Source organism: Loxodonta africana, chromosome 8 (genome assembly GCF_030014295.1).
Source record: "Loxodonta africana isolate mLoxAfr1 chromosome 8, mLoxAfr1.hap2, whole genome shotgun sequence".
Taxonomy (NCBI): Eukaryota; Metazoa; Chordata; class Mammalia; order Proboscidea; family Elephantidae; genus Loxodonta; species Loxodonta africana.
The window spans coordinates 103,790,595-103,808,139 of NC_087349.1; positions in this window are offsets into that span (position 1 = coordinate 103,790,595).

Sequence of the window (17,545 nt, forward strand, 5' to 3'; positions counted from 1 at the left end):
TCTGGGCTCCTGATGTGCGGTTTACACAGGTTCCTTTAGGACACCAGAAGTTTCTCTGTGAGAGGGTCTCTCCTGGCTAAATATACCAGAAGTGTGTATGCTGAGCTATAGATAGCGGTTGAAAAAAACCTAAGAACTGGACTTGCAGAAATGAAGTAGGACATAAAATCATTAGATTGTAGAGGAGCAGAGGGGATCTGAGAGGAAAAGATACAAATAGGTGAATCCCAGACCTGCCCACCATTTTAGAATTGGATGAACTTAACGCCTCCATAAGAAAGGAACTTCACCACCTTCTAGATAAGCAGCAGGGACAGCAAGGATCTGCGGGGTAGGTTTAGGGTGTCCCTTCCCCCACCCAGGCACCATGGTGTCCTGTAAATGCCAGGGTGTTTATGAGTTTGAGGGCACAAAAGGAACCTGGACCAGTCCCCAGTTCCACTGTTCAATAACCATACAATTTCAGGCCTCAGTATTCTCATTTATAAAATGGGAGCAATAATCCTAAACTGCAGGGTCAAGCGCAGTCCTCAAAAAATAAGATATTAGTTCTGTGTCTAAGGTTTGCTTCCCAAGAATCAGCAGTGCTAAAGGAGCCACCCTATAGCTGGGATTCTGAAACCTCATTGGTCATCTGATGTCACAGAAGTACCCACCAGCCAGGGCAGCTGGGCCACCAGCTCTGATCTAATGCTCTACCTGAATCTCCAGCCTCAGACATAAGCCACAATTGAAGTGACTTTCTCAATAGAAATTAAGGTGGGGTTGGGAAAGGAAGCAAAAAAAAGAAAAACTGTTGCTGAGAAATCAATTCCGAATCCTGGCCACCCCATGTGTTACAGAGCAGAACTTCTCCATAGGGTTTTCTGGGCCGTAATCTTCATGGAAGCAGGTTGCCAGGCTTTTCCTCCGAGGCACCATTGGATGGGGTTCAAACCGCCAACCTTCAGGTTGGTAGGCAAGCACAAACCGTTTGTGCCACCCAGGGATCTTTTAGAGGAAGGAAGCAGGTTAAAACAACTTCTGGCGATTATTCTGAACTGGGAATTATCTTTGCCCTTCCAAACTCCAGGGCCCCGGGGCGTAAACTCGTCAGCCTTGCTCCAGACGCGATTCTCTTTTTCCTTGCTCTCTGGTTTCTGTTTCACTTCCTGCCCCTTCCCAGGCAGCTTCCCCGCACCCCAGGCCCTACAGATCCCGGGCTGCTGGGCCCTGCTACTGTACCTTGAGCAACACCTGCTGGCAGCTTCCAGGGAGCACGCCGAAGGCGGCCGCTGCTCTCGCCCAGCTCTGGGATGCCTGGACTCAGGGCCAAGCGTTCAGAGCTGCCGCCTCTATTTTTACCCTGAGCACCAGCAAGGGCAACTTCTTTTAAGAGCTGCTCTTGATTTTTCCCCCTTTTTGGCAGCTAAAGAATCGAGCGAAAGAAAAAAAAAAAAAAAAGCGCTGTTCAGTGAGTGCAGCTGCGAATCTCAGAGCCCGACAGGCCCTCAGTGCCAGGGACAGAAACCACAGCAAATGTCAGCCTGGGACGGGGACCTCCAGTTTGGCCAGCGGGCGGATTCCACCTCGGACAGAGGCGAGCCAGGGAGCGCACCAGCAAACTGTCTTTTCTAATTGTGGATTTCCAGCCTACCAGCGACTATCCTAGCAAAGTGGCCCGCTGCCACCGCGTTGTTCACCTCGTGGAGGCCGCTTGATTTACTGGCCACTGCACAAAGCTCCCACCGACACTCGGGAGCATTTGCTTGTCTCTGTTCTCGCCTTGAGGAGCAGCCATGAGAGAACCCGGCAGAGCAGCTTGCTGCGAGAATGAGCCGGGAGGGAAACGGCGGTACCTTATTTTACTATAATTGCAAAAGGAATGAATGATGTGCCAGAGATTTATATTTAGAAGTTGTATGTTTCTACTTTTATGTAAATGGAGCAATTAGGGCCTGTCTTGCTGCTGCTAACGCCAATGCCTGTGCATTGCTCGGGAGCTAGTGTTTTCAATCACAATTAGTGAGCTGGTCAAAAACCAAAGTTCGTTTAAGGATAATAGCTCAATTGTGCGAAAGGGGGGTGCAACCAGTGTCCGCATGCCTCCCTGTGGCTTGTGGTGACATGTACCTTAGGGGCACCCTTGGCAGCATCTGTCCTCTTAGACAGAGTTGGCATGGATCGAGAGCAAGAATGTTCATTTTTCTTCTCAAGCAAACCTTATGTCCTGCTTTCATCCATGCCATTAATTGGTCTCTTTCCTCACTACTCCTGGAACAAGGAGGCAGGCCTAGAAAGGGGACCTTTTTTTCATGGCTGTTATTTTAGCCGCGGCTCACGCATCCCTTATTCAGTCAGAAATAAAAGCCAGGAGCCGTGAACACCCCAAGCAGGTGCCTAGGAGGATGTCATCTGATTCAGCTGAAATGACAGGCCGGGGGCTCAGAGGCACGGACAAGGCTGCTGACGAGTCAGGGTGTTTTAGCTCCTTCCTCTGAAAAATCTGTTTCCAAAAATGCACGATTTCTGGTTCATCCCGTCTGGGAAACTGAGCATAAAACGTGACTGTGGAGAGAAATCGAAAGGACCCGAGGTGTTCTGAGCAGCTGATGTGTTATTCTAGGCTTGAGGCAGGAAAACCTTCCCTGTTGGTGAGAGGGTGACTCCCCAGGGAGGGAGCTCGGAATCAGGAGAACGTGGACATGGTCCAGAGTGATATTCCCTGCAGTGCGATGGCAGGAGTTTGCAGTGAAGGCTGTCCTCAAGCGGTTTAAACTGATACAGGATTGGCAGAGGCTGTCTGTTTCCTGGACAGCCGCAGCCTGAAAACCGCTTGGCCTGCATGTTAGGTAGAGAGATTCTGGACAAAGAGGAATGAGTATTTCACATCCAAATTTGAGTTGGGAACCTGTTTTTGTTGTTGTTGTTTAAGTCAATGAACGAATAGTTCTAAACAGGGAGGAAAGGGAAACATGGCAATTCCTCCAAAATTCATAAGAAAACAACAGGGTCAAAAAGAGTGAATCTAAAACACTCTTCCTAAGCCTCACAGTTCTCTAAAACCACCCACATAGACCACAAGGCCTAGTGCTACGGATGGGTGCTCTGTTTTCAGAAAATTTGCAAATGCCGTTTGTCTGAACCAAGGCAATTCAGATGCTAGAACTAAAATGATGTAGGAAAAAAAAGTCCGACGAGTGAACTGTTGTTATTCTTCAATATAGAGACATGGTTCTCAACGTGAGATGATTCTGCCACTCAGGGAATATTTATCAATGCCTGGAGACATTGTAGGTTGTCACAACCGGCAGGGGGGATGGGTGGTCCTGGCGGCTAGTGAGGAGAGGCCAGAGACGCTGTAAAAATTCTGACAACGCACGGGACAGCAGCCCACCACCCCCCCTACACACAACAAAGAATTATGCAGCCCAAAATATCAATAGTGCTGCCTTTGAGAAACTGGTTTAGAGATACAATTTTAATGTCTCACCTAATTCATTTCCCATCCATGCACCAAGAACCTTGGCCACCAAGAAAAATACTCCAACTATTCAAAATAATAATAGTCAAGTGATTCTGCCTCCTTCTGTGTCTTGTGTTTCCTGATTAACGGAGTTCCACATCACACCACGGGGCAGCGGTGGTTCAGCGGTAGAATTCTCACCTTCCATATGGGAGACCTGGGTTCAAATCCCGGTCAGTGCACCTCACGTGCAGCCACCATGTGTCTGTTAGTGGAGGCTTGCGTAGTGCTATAATGCTGAACAGGTTTCAGCGGAGCTTCCAGACAAGACAGACTAGGAAGAAACGCCTGGCGAACTACTTCCAAAAAATCAGCCGATGAAAACCCTACGGATTGCAATGGTCTGATCTACAACTGATAATGGAGATAGCACAGGACCTTTTGTTCCATTGTGCATGGGTTCGCCATGAGTCGGGGCCAACTCCATGGCAGTTAACGACAATACACCGCAGATACCAGACACTGTAAGAGTGCCTCCTGGGCAGCATTACTGCTCCCACCAACCTTCTAGTATGGTCTCAGTGCACTTCCTGCCGGTTTTTGGTTCCAACCAAAATCAGAATCTTAACGGCCAGCAACAAAATGAGATGAGCTGGCTCTGACCCAAGTCTTAAGTGTCAACTGACTCATGAAAAAGGGTGAATGAATAAAGAATTGAATTGTTCATTTTAGCAATTATGTGTCAGATAAATCCATGCAACAGAGGTTTCCCCAAGGTAAAGTTTACAAATGTGAGATTACCATGTCTTTCTCTCAGAACACACAGATACAATGGAGCTCTATTTTATTCATTTCATACCTTAGGGGAATGACACATAATCGATAACCAAAGAGATTAAAAAAAAAAAAAAGTGCTTTTCTAAATCCTAGAGCTTGTACCAACTTCCTTTTGAAAAAGTTGTGATACGGATGTTAAAGGAAAGGCATGAGTCTTCAGGTTTTGCTCTCCTATGAGGGCTGGGGATACTATTGTGGAGGATTCCATATGAGGGAAAACAAGAATCAACATCACCAAATATTTGTGAAACCCTCAAAAGAGAATTTGCCTGGATTGAACTAGTTTAGATGTGAAATGCTGTTGTCTAGATTTTTTTTTTTTTAGACAATCAGGGCCAGTTCTTTCTTGGTTCATCACTTAGTCCCTTGAGTCACTTGGGTCATCCAGAAAGGAGACAGTGGGTAAGAGACCATTTTAAGAAGAAGAGCCGTGAAGGGAATGTCTTAGACACTCAGACGCCATCTCGTCTCCTCCAACATGTGAATCACAATCTCCTCAGGTAAGTGGTCATTTTGAAACCAAAGGCCTCAATCAACTTCCCAATGATTCAGAAATGCCTGCATTTCTTCCCAAGAAGTAACCATTTAGTACTTTAAAAAAAAAAAAAAAAACTCAATATTTAAAGAAATAACCTTTTACAAACTCATTAAAAAAAAAAAACACGTATTAAGAAAAAAAAATGAACACTAACTCAAACTGAATAAATATCTCCTCGAAGTTCTTCCCAACTCACATTAAATAAAAAATAAAAAAAAAAAACCGTTGCTGTCAAGTCAAATCCGACTCATAGCGACCCTCTAGAGCAGAGCAGAACTGCCCCATAGAGTTTCCAAGGAGTGCCTGGTTGATTCGAACTGTTGACCTTTTTGTTCGCAGCTGTAGCTCTTAACCTCTACACCACCAGGGTAAATCGTTAATCATAATTTATTTCGAGCCCAATCAGGAAACATCTGATACAGAGTTTGCTCTTCCTCTGGCCCCAGAAGATCATTGAAAAATACTCCCCAAAAAGACATAACAGATTACCATAATCATTTTTTCTCACCTGGATCCCCTTGGGTAATAAATTCCATGCTGCTGACTTGAAGGCATATAGGTTTAACATACAGATTCATGGGACTGATAAGAGAGCAGAAATATTGATTTCAGTCCAGTTTTTCCAGTCCACAATGACGCCCGAACAACCTGTTCCGAAATCGTACCTTCAGAGGGGAAGAGACACAGAAAAGGCTGGGGGCGGTCCAGCGTGTTTTTTTTTTTTTTTTTTAAATCAGTGAATTGCTGCCTCTGTCCTGGCCTGATAGAAGGAGTCCAAAGGTCCTGCCCCTCTGTGGGAGTACCTCCGGGCACAGCGAGGCGCACATGGTGGAGGCCACTGTTCACGGGCACTCTGTACTCGCACGTCCGCTGGCAGCGTGCTGGAACCCACGTTCAGCTCAGTGAGTAAATATTCTCAGGTGCCCTGCTCTAAATTTAGGAGGGTCAAGTTTGCAAAGGTGAAATAGCAAACAGGACTTCTGTTAGTCTTCATTTGCTTGGAAAAGCAAACTGTAATGAAGCCCAGTATTCTTGTGGAGTTTAATTGGAATCGCTGCATTCAAAATTGATCTTAAACTTGCAAAAAAAAAAAAATTACTTATGGCTACAGCCCATTTCCTTAAGACTCGTTGAGTTTCTTTTAAAAGATGGGCTAGAATGATGAATGAAGGAAGAGCCATAATATGAGCAGGAAAAAAGCTTCAGAAAACCTCTCTCCCAAAGGCCAGGGGTTAATTTGTGATCACTTAATGAACAGGGGCAGAAAGCCAATAAAGTAATTTTGGCCAACTCCAACATCATTTAACTATGAAATGAGAATAATTAAAATGGTGCTCCCTGTAGAAAAGAGTTCACCCAATAAGTTCTCCAAATTTCAAGGAGCTTTTGTTTTATTACATGCTGTTAGCTTCATGTTAGTCACAGGAAAAAAAAAAAAAAAATGCCCACATACACACGCACGACTAAATGTAGTCAGTTTGCTCAGCTGCTGCTGACGTCACTGCTGCCCACTAGGAGTTAGTTACTGTAATAATCCCTCTTTTATTAATCATAGGCTGGAGGAAGCAGAAAGTGGGTGACATCATTAGGCAAAGGACTGGCTAACTCATGCTCCAATTTACTCAGCTTTTTATTATAACATTTCTCAAGTGTCATATGAAAGTGATTTCACACTTTCCCCCTCTGAGCAATCATCCCTAACCTTCAATTCAAACTCCCATAGAAAAGCTTAACTTTTCAGATGGAGGCACATAAAGGCCAAGTCTCACTAAGGATCCTTGCCCCAAGAAGGTACGTCTTCCTCAGAATGGCTTCTCCCCGGGCTTGAAATGTAGACAGTCTTTAGAAGTACAACCTCTCAAATGACCCAAGGCATCTGACTGGAGAAGACAGCCCATCCGGTAGAGGGCTGTGGTGAGCCGGATGGCCGCAGGCACACGTGGTCCCTTGGCAACCACGAGTTGAGAAATGGGAAAAACTCCACCGGACAAAAAAAAAACTGGAAGGGGTGGTAAAATGCACTGTGCGGGTCCTGGAGCTAGACTACCTGGGTTCAAACTCAGGATTCACCCTTTTTGAGCTGGGGAATGCTGGGCAAATTATTTCACCTACCAGTATCTCACTTCCAGAACTAGTTAATGCTAACATAATAGTACCTACTGTGGGAATTAAATGAGTTAACTCATGTAAAGTACATAGAACAGCGCCTGGTATCTAGTAAGTTTGTTGTTGTTGTTGTTGTTACCTGCCACTGAGTTGGCCCCCCATGCATGGCAACCCCATGCACAACAGAACAAAACACTGTCTGGTCCTGTACCATCCTCGTGCTCAGTTGTGGATCAGACAGATTATTGTGGTCCATCGGGTTTCAACTGGCTGATGTTCAGAAGTAGATCAACAGGCCTTTCTTCTTAGTCTGTCTTATTCTGGAAGCTCTACCGAAACCTGTTCAGCATCATAGCAACACCAAGCCTCCACAGACAGACAGGTGATGTTGTACGTGAGGTGCGGTTATGCATGAGGGGCGTCGTCCAGGAATCGAACTCCAGCCTCCCTCGTGGAAGGCAAGAATTCTACCACTGAGCCATCATGGCTTCTGTAATAAATTTACTTGCTAGCATTACTTCTCTTCTTCTCCTTGAAAGGCTTTGCTGGTTGAACCAACCTTCCTTTGTCCCGTTCTGTGCTGCGTTGGAAAGATTGGCAGACATTCTGTGAGAAACCTGTACTGAGGAGACTCAACTACACATTTTGTCTCTGTCACTGGCTGGAAAGTTGCAAGTCAGCCCACCTGTGGCCCGGTTTCCCCACCTATTACTGTGTATCAGAGGAGAAGCTTCTGGGGGGAAAAAAAAATCGATTAAACCCAAAAGAAGACATTGATTTAGATTCTCACGAGCCCAACAGAGCATGCTGTGTTGTTTCCTTAAAACATTTTGAACAGACAAAATTGTCAGGCTGTTCAGTGGCTACACACACACACACTCACACACGTATATACAGTCAAGAAAGGAGTGCCTCCCTAATGTTGTTGAGCTACACTTCGTCCTCTTGTACTAGCATCGTGGGCCCCTTACAGAAACAGTTTTATCGATATTTTCACTCATCCCCTTCCCTCAGTTCCATCCTGAGTTTATGTCAGGGAGTCAGAGTAAAGCTTCCTTAGGCATATGTGTGACAGACAGAACAATAGTTGCGAAAAGAAGGCCGGGACTTTGTAATATTTAGATAATGATGACACCGACTCTGCTGAAGCAGAGAACAGTAATCATACAAGACAATTTATTACTTTGTTTCACCTTAACTCACTATCGAGTTATAAGCACTCCACTAGGTGAGAGGTCTGGTTTCCAAAAACAATCAGCTGGTGCAGTAGGGAACTGCCAGAGCAAAAAACATGGTAAATGAAATACTAGTACAATATATAGCAACTCTGAGATCTCCAAATTGGAAGCTTCCTTTAGACAATGAAGGATGCCAAGATATCTGCTGCCCCCTAACTGGTACTAGAAGAATTGGATGCACTTTAAGAAGCAAAAGAGGCTTCAAGTACAGCTGGGGGCCCAGTCAACCCTTTAGGCTGTAATTATAAATTTGGCCACATCTGTTAACCTGTTTATTACTGGTGAGGCAAAGCCATCAGGTAGATTCGTGTTTTACCTGGAAGAGTCTTAATCTTTTCCTGATGAAGATGTGCTGCTGATTTCCAGCAGGTGTCTAGATGGAACTGGGGTACAGAAATGACCAACGCAAGTTATCAACACAGACTTTTTGTTAATGGTGTGGCCAGAAGACAGTCTCAAGGTGGGGGTGGGGGATGGGGAGTGGAGTATCCAAAGCCACATATCCTTCTCCTTGTTCTACGGAAATGTCCGAGAGGCTCAGCAAAAAGGAATGGAACTACCAGGAAAAGTACAGCACCTCAAGTGAGAATATTACTGACTACCTACCAGGCAATCTAGCACCCTCTTCTGGTGCTCCTGTATAGAAATAAACCCTATAAAGGCAGCAATCCAGGAGAACTTCTTTCTGATCTGTCCATTCTCAATACTAAAATCATAGCTTTTTCAATGCCATTCGCCCTGTGTATATTATATATTATATGTATATATATTCCACCTTTGTATAATATGGAAAATAAAGACAAGTATAAAAAATTGGACAGGATTACCAGAAAAGACAGATTATTGGAAAACCTTGGATTTGAGATAATACTGAAAGCTGTCAAGCATGAAACAGGAAAGGAGATGCTAATTACCTTAAACTTTCATACTTATTTATGTCATCTACCATACTGAGAAAACTCGTGTAATGCCGATATGTATTAATAGATATCGTAAGAACACTAAAAATGAAAAAAAAATAAATAAAATTCAGGAGTGCCTAGTTCAGCATGGGGCCCCAGTTGGCTCCATGATTAAGAGCTTAACTGCAAACCAAAAGGTAGGGAGTTCGAATCCACCAGTTGCTCCTTGGAAACCCTATGGGGCCGTTCTACTCTGTCCAATAGGTCACTGTGAGTTGATCCAACTGGACAGCAGCTGGTTAGTTAGCTAGTTTAGCACAGTAGCATTCAACTAGTGCTAATTATGCCTGTTCTTATGAGGATATTATACAAGATAAAAACTTCCAGAGGCATTCAAGTAAGAGTGGAGATGAAGCTAAATCTACCTACCCAGGTGTTTAAGATAGGTAACTTAATTTGTTTTTCTATAATTGTAGCAGATTTCTACCATGAGCTTTCACTTTGCCATATGCTAGTAAATTAATTTCACTCTGTCTAGAGTCTCCCAATTTTCCCCTGCACCAAAGTTCTGGTACTGTGGCTGGGGGTGGGAGTGGGGATGGCAGGAGGGATTGGAGACTTTATCTACTTTCACAGTCTTTTTTTTTTAATAATATTTTATTGTTTTTGGTGAAAGTTTACACAGAAAATTAGGGCCCCATTTAACAATTTCTATACATATTGTTGGAAACCCTGGTGGTGTAGTGGTTAAGTGCTATGGCTGCTAACCAAAAGGTCAGCAATTCAAATCTACCAGGGGGCTCCTTGGAAACTCTATGGGGCAGTTCTACTCTGACCTATACAGTCGCTACGAGTTGGAATCGCCTCAATGACAACAGGTCTTTTTTTTTTTTTTTTAATACATACTGTTCAGTGACAATGGTTACATTTTTCACAATGTGTTAACATTCTCATTTCCTTTCTGGTTTTTCCATTTCCATTAATCTAATTTCCCTGCCCCTCCGCCCCCCACCTTCTCATCTTTGCTTTAGGGTAAATGTTGACTGTTTAGTCTCATATAGACGTTTTTTTTAAGGAGTACATTGCTCACAGTGATATTGTTTTTGAGCCAATCTGTTATTTAGCTGAAGGCTGACCTCTGGGAATGGTTTCAGTAAAAAGTTTAAAGGGTATCTCAAGGCAATAGTCTTGGGAGTTTCTCTAGTCTCCACCAGTCCAGTAAGCCTGACTCTTTTTAAGAATTTGAGTTTTGTTCTACATTTTTCACCCATTCTATCCTGGACCATCTATTGTGTCCCTGGTGAGAATAGCTGGTAGTGGTAGCCAGGCACCATCTAGTTCTTTTGATCTCAGGATAGATGAGGCCGTGGTTCATGTAGGCTATTGGTCCTGCGGACTAGTTTCTTCTTTCGATCTTTGGTTTCCTTATTTCTCTTTTGCTCCAGTTGAGTAGAGACCAACAGTTGTATCTTCAATGACTGCTCTCAAGCAGACATTACTCACCAAACATTACACATCAAACTAGGATACCGAACATAAATGTTATGAACTACATTATGCCAATTGACCAAATTGTCCCGTAAAATTGTGGTCCTAAGCCTTCAATTCCAGCAAACCAATCCCATGAGGTGTTAGGTTATGTCTAGGAAGTATTCATAACTGTGCTCCCTCTGTACTTTATCACACATATGAATACCTATGTAGCACACACATACATGTATAGACATATACCTATAGATGCACCTACACGTGCATACATACATATACATGTATTCCTTCCTATACACATATATGCATACAGATCAGTTTCACAGCTTTTGTAGGCTGAGAGCACAAGGTGGAGATCCTCATCTATCTCTGCTGGATCCACTAAGATATCTTTCTTTCTGTTTGGTCCATGCAAGTTACAGAAAATTGTTCCTCATTCTTAACTGTTAGGCCTTTTGTTATTTCACAAGTTCTGGCTGGTATAATAAGAAAAGAAACAAAAAGAACGTGTAACACTCAGCACAGAGGAGACAAAATTACATGTATTCATTGGTAGATAGCATGAGTGTCCTGCAGGTGACATCCTTCAGTGCACAAACTCATAGGCAAGACGCATACATTTATTTATTTATTAAATTAACACAAGTCAGAGGGACATCAAACCCCTGTGATGATTTTTGCTCACCATCCCATTCCAAAGTTTCCCAGGTCTAAGCCCAAGGAAAGCACCTTTTTGTATAGATCTCGGATCCCCACTGGCTAGTGCTGGGAAACCAGTGTCTTGGTATGTGGTCCCACAGGGACTCTTCTTCCTCGTGCCCTGAGATCTTACTTCTGTCCAGGGCACTGCTGAGCCTCCTGCAGGTCTCCACCACTCCCATGAAGTGCCAGCCTCCCAGCCACCTCTCCTTCTCTTCCCTGGGCCATGTCCAATTCCTTCTCCTCTCTCCCCTTCCTATTCCAGCTACCCACCTTTCCCACGCATTTAGGTGTTTACAAATGCAGGAGGAGTCTGCCCTGTAGAAGTACTCAAGGCAAAGTTATACTGAAGCCCTAGCTTTCTGACTTTTGCAAGGGAAAAGAGAATAAACACTAACCAATATTGACACATTTTATTCACCATTGTACAAACAGAAAAAGAAAGTAAACATGTTGGTTTTTAAGCTAATATGAGAATTCAGCCTGATGACAGAACACACATATTCAAAACTTAATATACCATTCATAATAGGAAAAAAATAATATACAATAACTAAAAACAAGTTTATGCAGTAGATACTTCTCCATTCCCATTTTACAGATGAGAGAATAGAACCTTGGAGAAACTAAGTGACTGGTACGAGTTTGTGTAACTACACAATGACAGAGGCAGACTACAAACCCAAGGCTATCCAGGTCCAAAGTCCACTCCTTTACAGGAGCAGATCACCAGGTCTTTCTCCTATGGAGCCAATGGGTAGGTTTAAACCACCAACCTTTTTGTTAGGAGTTGAGAGCTTACCCATTGCACCACCAGGGTGCTCTCTCTCGATGGATGGATGGATGGATGGATGGATGGATGGATGGATGGATGGATGGATGGATACTCTGCATTTGTTGAGCATGTATCGTATGCCAGTCACTCTGCAGCCATTATTTCTTGTAACTCTACAATATCTGCTGCTATCCCATTGCCCTGGAGTTGATTCTGACTCAATAATTAAGCACTTGGCTGCTAGCCACAGGGCAGGCAGTTAGAACCCATCGGCCATTCCTTGGGAGAAAGATGCTGCAGTCTGCTTGGAAACCCTATAGGGCAGTTTTACTCTGTCCTATAGGGCCCTATGGGTATAAGTCTGCATCATTAATCCATTTGTACACATTGTACATGACGCAAATGAAGAGCTTGATGAATTTACTCATTCTTATTCATTCCTTAGCTGTAATCTGGTTTATTCCCCAGGATGCCATTAAAATTGTTCTGACAACTATTACCAATAATTCTCTCTGTAGAAAATTCCAGTGAGTTCTTTTCAACTTCGGATACTCCCTCTCTTTCCTTTCTCTCTTTTCTTGGCTTTCTTGGTCTTCTTGTCTCACAAACCCTCGCCTCACTGAACGCTCCTTCCAGTCTCTCTGTTGGGCTTCCTTCTCCTTGGCCTCTCTCCTGCTCTTCTCATCTAGACTCAGGCTCTCTTGAATGATCACATCCACTCTGGTTTTAACTGCCATGTTGGTGACTCCTAAATCGCTACCTTCTAAACTTTTAACTTTCACCCAACCTTTCCTCTGAGCTTCAGATTCATGTATCCAACCATCTTTGTATCTTATCCATTCAGATTTCCTCTGTTGCTGTTGTTGTTAGGTGCCATGGAGCCAGTTCCAACTCATAGCAAATGAAACACTGCCCAGTCCTGTGCCATCCTCAGTCATTGCTATGCTTGAGTCCCTCATTGCAGCCAAGGTCAATCCATCTCCTGAATGTCTTCCTTTCTTTCACTGATCCTCTACTTTCCCAAGCATTATGTCCTTCTCCAGGGACTGGTCCCTCCTGATAACATGCCCAAAGTATATGAGACGAAGTCTCACCATCCTCGTTTCTAAGGAGCATTCCAGGTCTACTTCCTCCAAGACAGTTTTGTTTGTTCTTCTGGCAGTCCATGTTGTTGTTGTTAGGTCCATCAAGTCAGCTCTGACTCCTAGTGAGCCTATATACAACAGAATGAAACACTGCCCAGTCCTGTGCCATGCTCACAATTGTTGTTATGCTTAAGCCCATTGTTGCAGATACTGTATCAATCCACCTCTTTTTCGCTGACCCTCTATTCTACTAAGCATGATGTCTTTCTTCAGAGAATGATCCCTCCTGATAACATGTCCAAAATATGTGAGACATAGTCTCGCCATTCCTGCTTCTAAGACTCATTTGGATTGTACTTCTTCCAAGACAGATTTGTAGGTTCTTTTGGCAGCCCATGGTATATTCAATACTCTTCAATACCACAATTAAAAGACATCAATTCTCCTTTTGTCTTCCTTATTCATTGTGCAGCTTTCACATGCATATGAGGCAATTAAAAACACCCTGGCTTGGGTCAAGTGCACCTTTGCCTTCAAGGTGACATCTTTGCTTTTTTAACACTGTAAAGAGGTCTGTGCAGCAGAGTTTTCCAATGCAATACGTTGCATTGATTTCTTGACTGCTGCTTCCATGAGCCTACCACGTGTCGGTTAGTTTGTCGTACTGTGGAGGCTTGCATGTTGCTGTGATATTGGAAGCTATGCCACTGATATTTCAAATACCAGCAGTGTCACCCATGTTGAACAGGTTTCATTCTGTTGTACGTACGGTTGCTATGAGTCAGCAATGACTCAAGGACACCTAACAACAACAACAGCTTCTATGGGCATTGAGTGTGGATCCAAGTAAAATGAAATCCTTGACAACTTCAATCTTTCCTCCTTTTATTGTGATGTTGCTTACTGATCTAGTTGTGAGGATTTTTGTCTTCTTTATAAGTGTAATACATACCGAAAGCTGTAGTCTTTGATCTTCATCAGTAAATGTTTCAAGTCCTCTTTTCTTTCCACAAGCAAAGTTGTGTCATTTGCATATTATAAGTTGTTAATAAATCATCCTTTGGTCCTGACACCATGTTCGTCTTCATATAGTCCAACTTCTTGGATTATTTGCTCAGCATACAGATTGAATAAATATGTCGAAAAGGTACAACCCTGATGCACACCTTTGCTGATTTTAAACCATGCAATATTCCCTCGTTCTCTGTTCCAGTGTCTGCCTCTTGGTCTGTGCACAGTTTCCACATGAGCACGATTAAGTGTTGTGGAATTTCCATTCTTTTCAATGTTATCCATAATTTGTTAGGCTCCATGCAGTCAAATGCCTTTGCATAGTCAATAAAGCACAGGTAAATATCTTTCTGGTATTCTCTACTTTCAGCCAAGACTCATCTGATACTAACAATGATACCCATCCTTCCATGTCCTCTTCTGAGACCAGCTTGAATTTCTTGCAGTTCTCTGACAATGTACTGCTGCAAGCATTTTTGAATGATCTTCAGCAAAATTGTATTTGCATGTGATATTAATGATTTTGTTTGATAATTTCTGCATTCTGTTGGATCACCTTTCTTTGGAATGGGCACAAATATGGATCTCTTCTAGTTGGTTGGCCAGGTAGCTGTTTTCAAAATTTCTTGGCATAGATGAATGAGCACCTCTAATGCTGCCTTTGTTTGTTGAGACATGTAAATTGGTATTCATTCAATTCCTGAAGCCTTGTTTTTCACCCATGCCTTCAGTGCAGTTTATACTTCTTCCTTCAATACCATCGGTTCTTGATCATATGCTACCACCTGAAATGGTTGAATACTGACCAATTCTTTTTCGTACAGTGACTCTGTGTATCCCTTCCACCTTTCAGTTCTCTTCCAATTCAACATTCTAATTTTGATCTCATCTTTCTCCCAAAACCAGCTCCCCGGACCTGTATTTCTGATCTTAGTTATTGGTGTCTAATCACCCAAGTGTTTCTTCTTGACTATTTTCTCTGCCCCACAACTAAATACAACAGATGATCATATCCTAATAATTTGCCTTCTAGATAGTCTCTGGTCTAGCCTCTCTGTTCCATAACAAATTGGTAGGATAATAAAACAAGACATTGTGGATTAGGACCTTAGCCCAAGTTCCAGCACAATGAAAACCCACAACAAATGTTAGCTATTATTTTTGCTAATACATAAACAATAACAACCATGACCGAAATAGAAGCACACTGTGCCACTGCAGACCACACTGCTAATCAGATGGTGGATCTTTTGAATTAAAGCTCCTATCATTTCCTTCTTTCTTTCTTTTTTTTTCATATTTTCTATATCTTTGCTCTTTCTTCTGGGAGATTTCTTCAACTTTACTTTCCAGCCCTTCTTTTACTTTTTTTTTAATCTTAAATAAAACCAAAAAAAAAAGTTGCTCTCCAGTCAATTCTGACTCATAGAGACCCTATAGGACAGAGCAGAACTGCCGCATAGAGCTTCCAAGAAGTGCCTGGTAGATTTGAACTGCCAGCCTTTTAGTTAGCAGCTGTGGCACTTAACCACGACCCCACCGGGGTTCCCAAATCTTAAATATATGTTTCTTTTTTTTAATTTGTAAAAGATGCTATATTATTCTATTTATTTTTTCTATTTGAGTTTTATTTCTTCTAAAATGTTTCTAAGGATACCTAGAAGAATGTCCTTAAAAAAGACAGGTTCTATTCTGTGCCTTGAATAATTTCTGTTCTCTACACAGTTTTTTTTGTTGTTGTTGTTCATCTATCGTATTATTGGTTTTCCTCCTGCATGGTAATCTTAGTTTGTTCCTTGATATTTAAGAAGGTGTTATGTTGTCATGTTAATTACCATACCTGACATGTTAATTATCAGAGCTGGAATGTGTGCTCATTGCTATAGTCTAGATGGGTTCGTTTCCCGAAAAAGCTGCTCCTCTAACTCTTGTTTGTAGAAACCATGTGCATATGATTTTGTTTGGTATAGTTCTCTGTATCCTAAACACTAGTGCTTACAACAGTGACTGGCAAATAAGAAACCAGTAAGAAACCAGTTGTCATCCAGTCGACCTGACTCATGGTGACCCCATGTGTGTCAGAGTAGAACTGTGCTCCATAGGGTTTTTAATGGCTGGTTTTTCAGAAGCAGATCTCCAGGCCTTTCTTCCAAGGTACCTCTGGGTAGACTTATACCTCTGACCTCTCTGTTAACAGCTGAGAACACATACCGTTTGCACCACCCAGAGATTCCAGGCACATAATAAAGACCTCAAAAATGGGGAGCCATTCTTTTCAAAGGTCTCTACCTGTTGTGGAGCCTTGGTGGTGGCATAGTGGCTAAGAGTTTTGCTGCTAACCAAAAGGTCAGCAGCTCAAAACCACCAGCTGATCCTTGAAAACCCTATGGGGCAGTTCTACTCTGTCCTATAGGGTCACTCTATGAGCCGGAATAGACTCAATGGCAACAGGTTTGGTTTTTTTTTTTTTTTTTTTGGTTTTTTCCTGTTATAGTTGATAAAATTACTAGTGGAATCTAAAGAAAGCTTCTAATAAAACTTAAACACTAACCTATTCCTGGGAAAGAGAAAAGGAATTTAGTTAAGTATGGTCAATCCTTCAAGCCAATTTTGTTTTTTGTCTTGTTTTGATTCCAGAAACTTCCTAAAATTAGATCAAAATAGAAAGAAGCAATGCTGATAACTAGTGCCCTCTGCATCAAGAATTAGAAGATATGAACCCGAATGAATTTGTGTTGGTGAAATTCTGAGACAAATCACTTAATCTCTCCAAATCCTGGGTTGTCTAAATATAGAGGTCATAAATCTCGCCAATTGCTTTTTCCCAGGGTTTTGTGGGGATATAAGTAAACATCTGAATAAAACATTTCAATCACCGTAGACAAAATGAATACTTATTGCCAGCCTTCACTCTTAAACTCTCAATTGTACCATAGCATATGCCTACAAATAATTTTTCAAAAAAGATGTGTGATGACAGGTTTTGTTAACTTGTACATACCTGAGACTGTCTTTCTGGATTGTCACACGTAAATAACAGCATGATTGAATCAGATTCTCAGGTAGTAATCTCTTAATCTCAATACTCTCTCCATGTTCTCTCTCTGTTGTCTTCTAGAGGATTCTGGAGAAGTCTGAAGCCGGCCTGATATTGTTTGTTTCTCCCAAGGTTAGCCTTGTACTGTCTTTTTTCTTCATGGATGCTTAAAAGCTCCATTGTGTTTTTTGTTTTTTTTTTTTATCCTGATAACTCAAAAACTCATGATGGGATGATGTGCAATCTTCTTATGAATATTTCCTGAAACATCATTTCATCTTTCCATCTATACACTCTGGTGTTTCTTTTAGCTCTGTGAAGTTTTCTTACAGTCATTCTGGTTTCCTCCCCAGGAACATCTATAGTTCCTCATTTGAGTTGCCA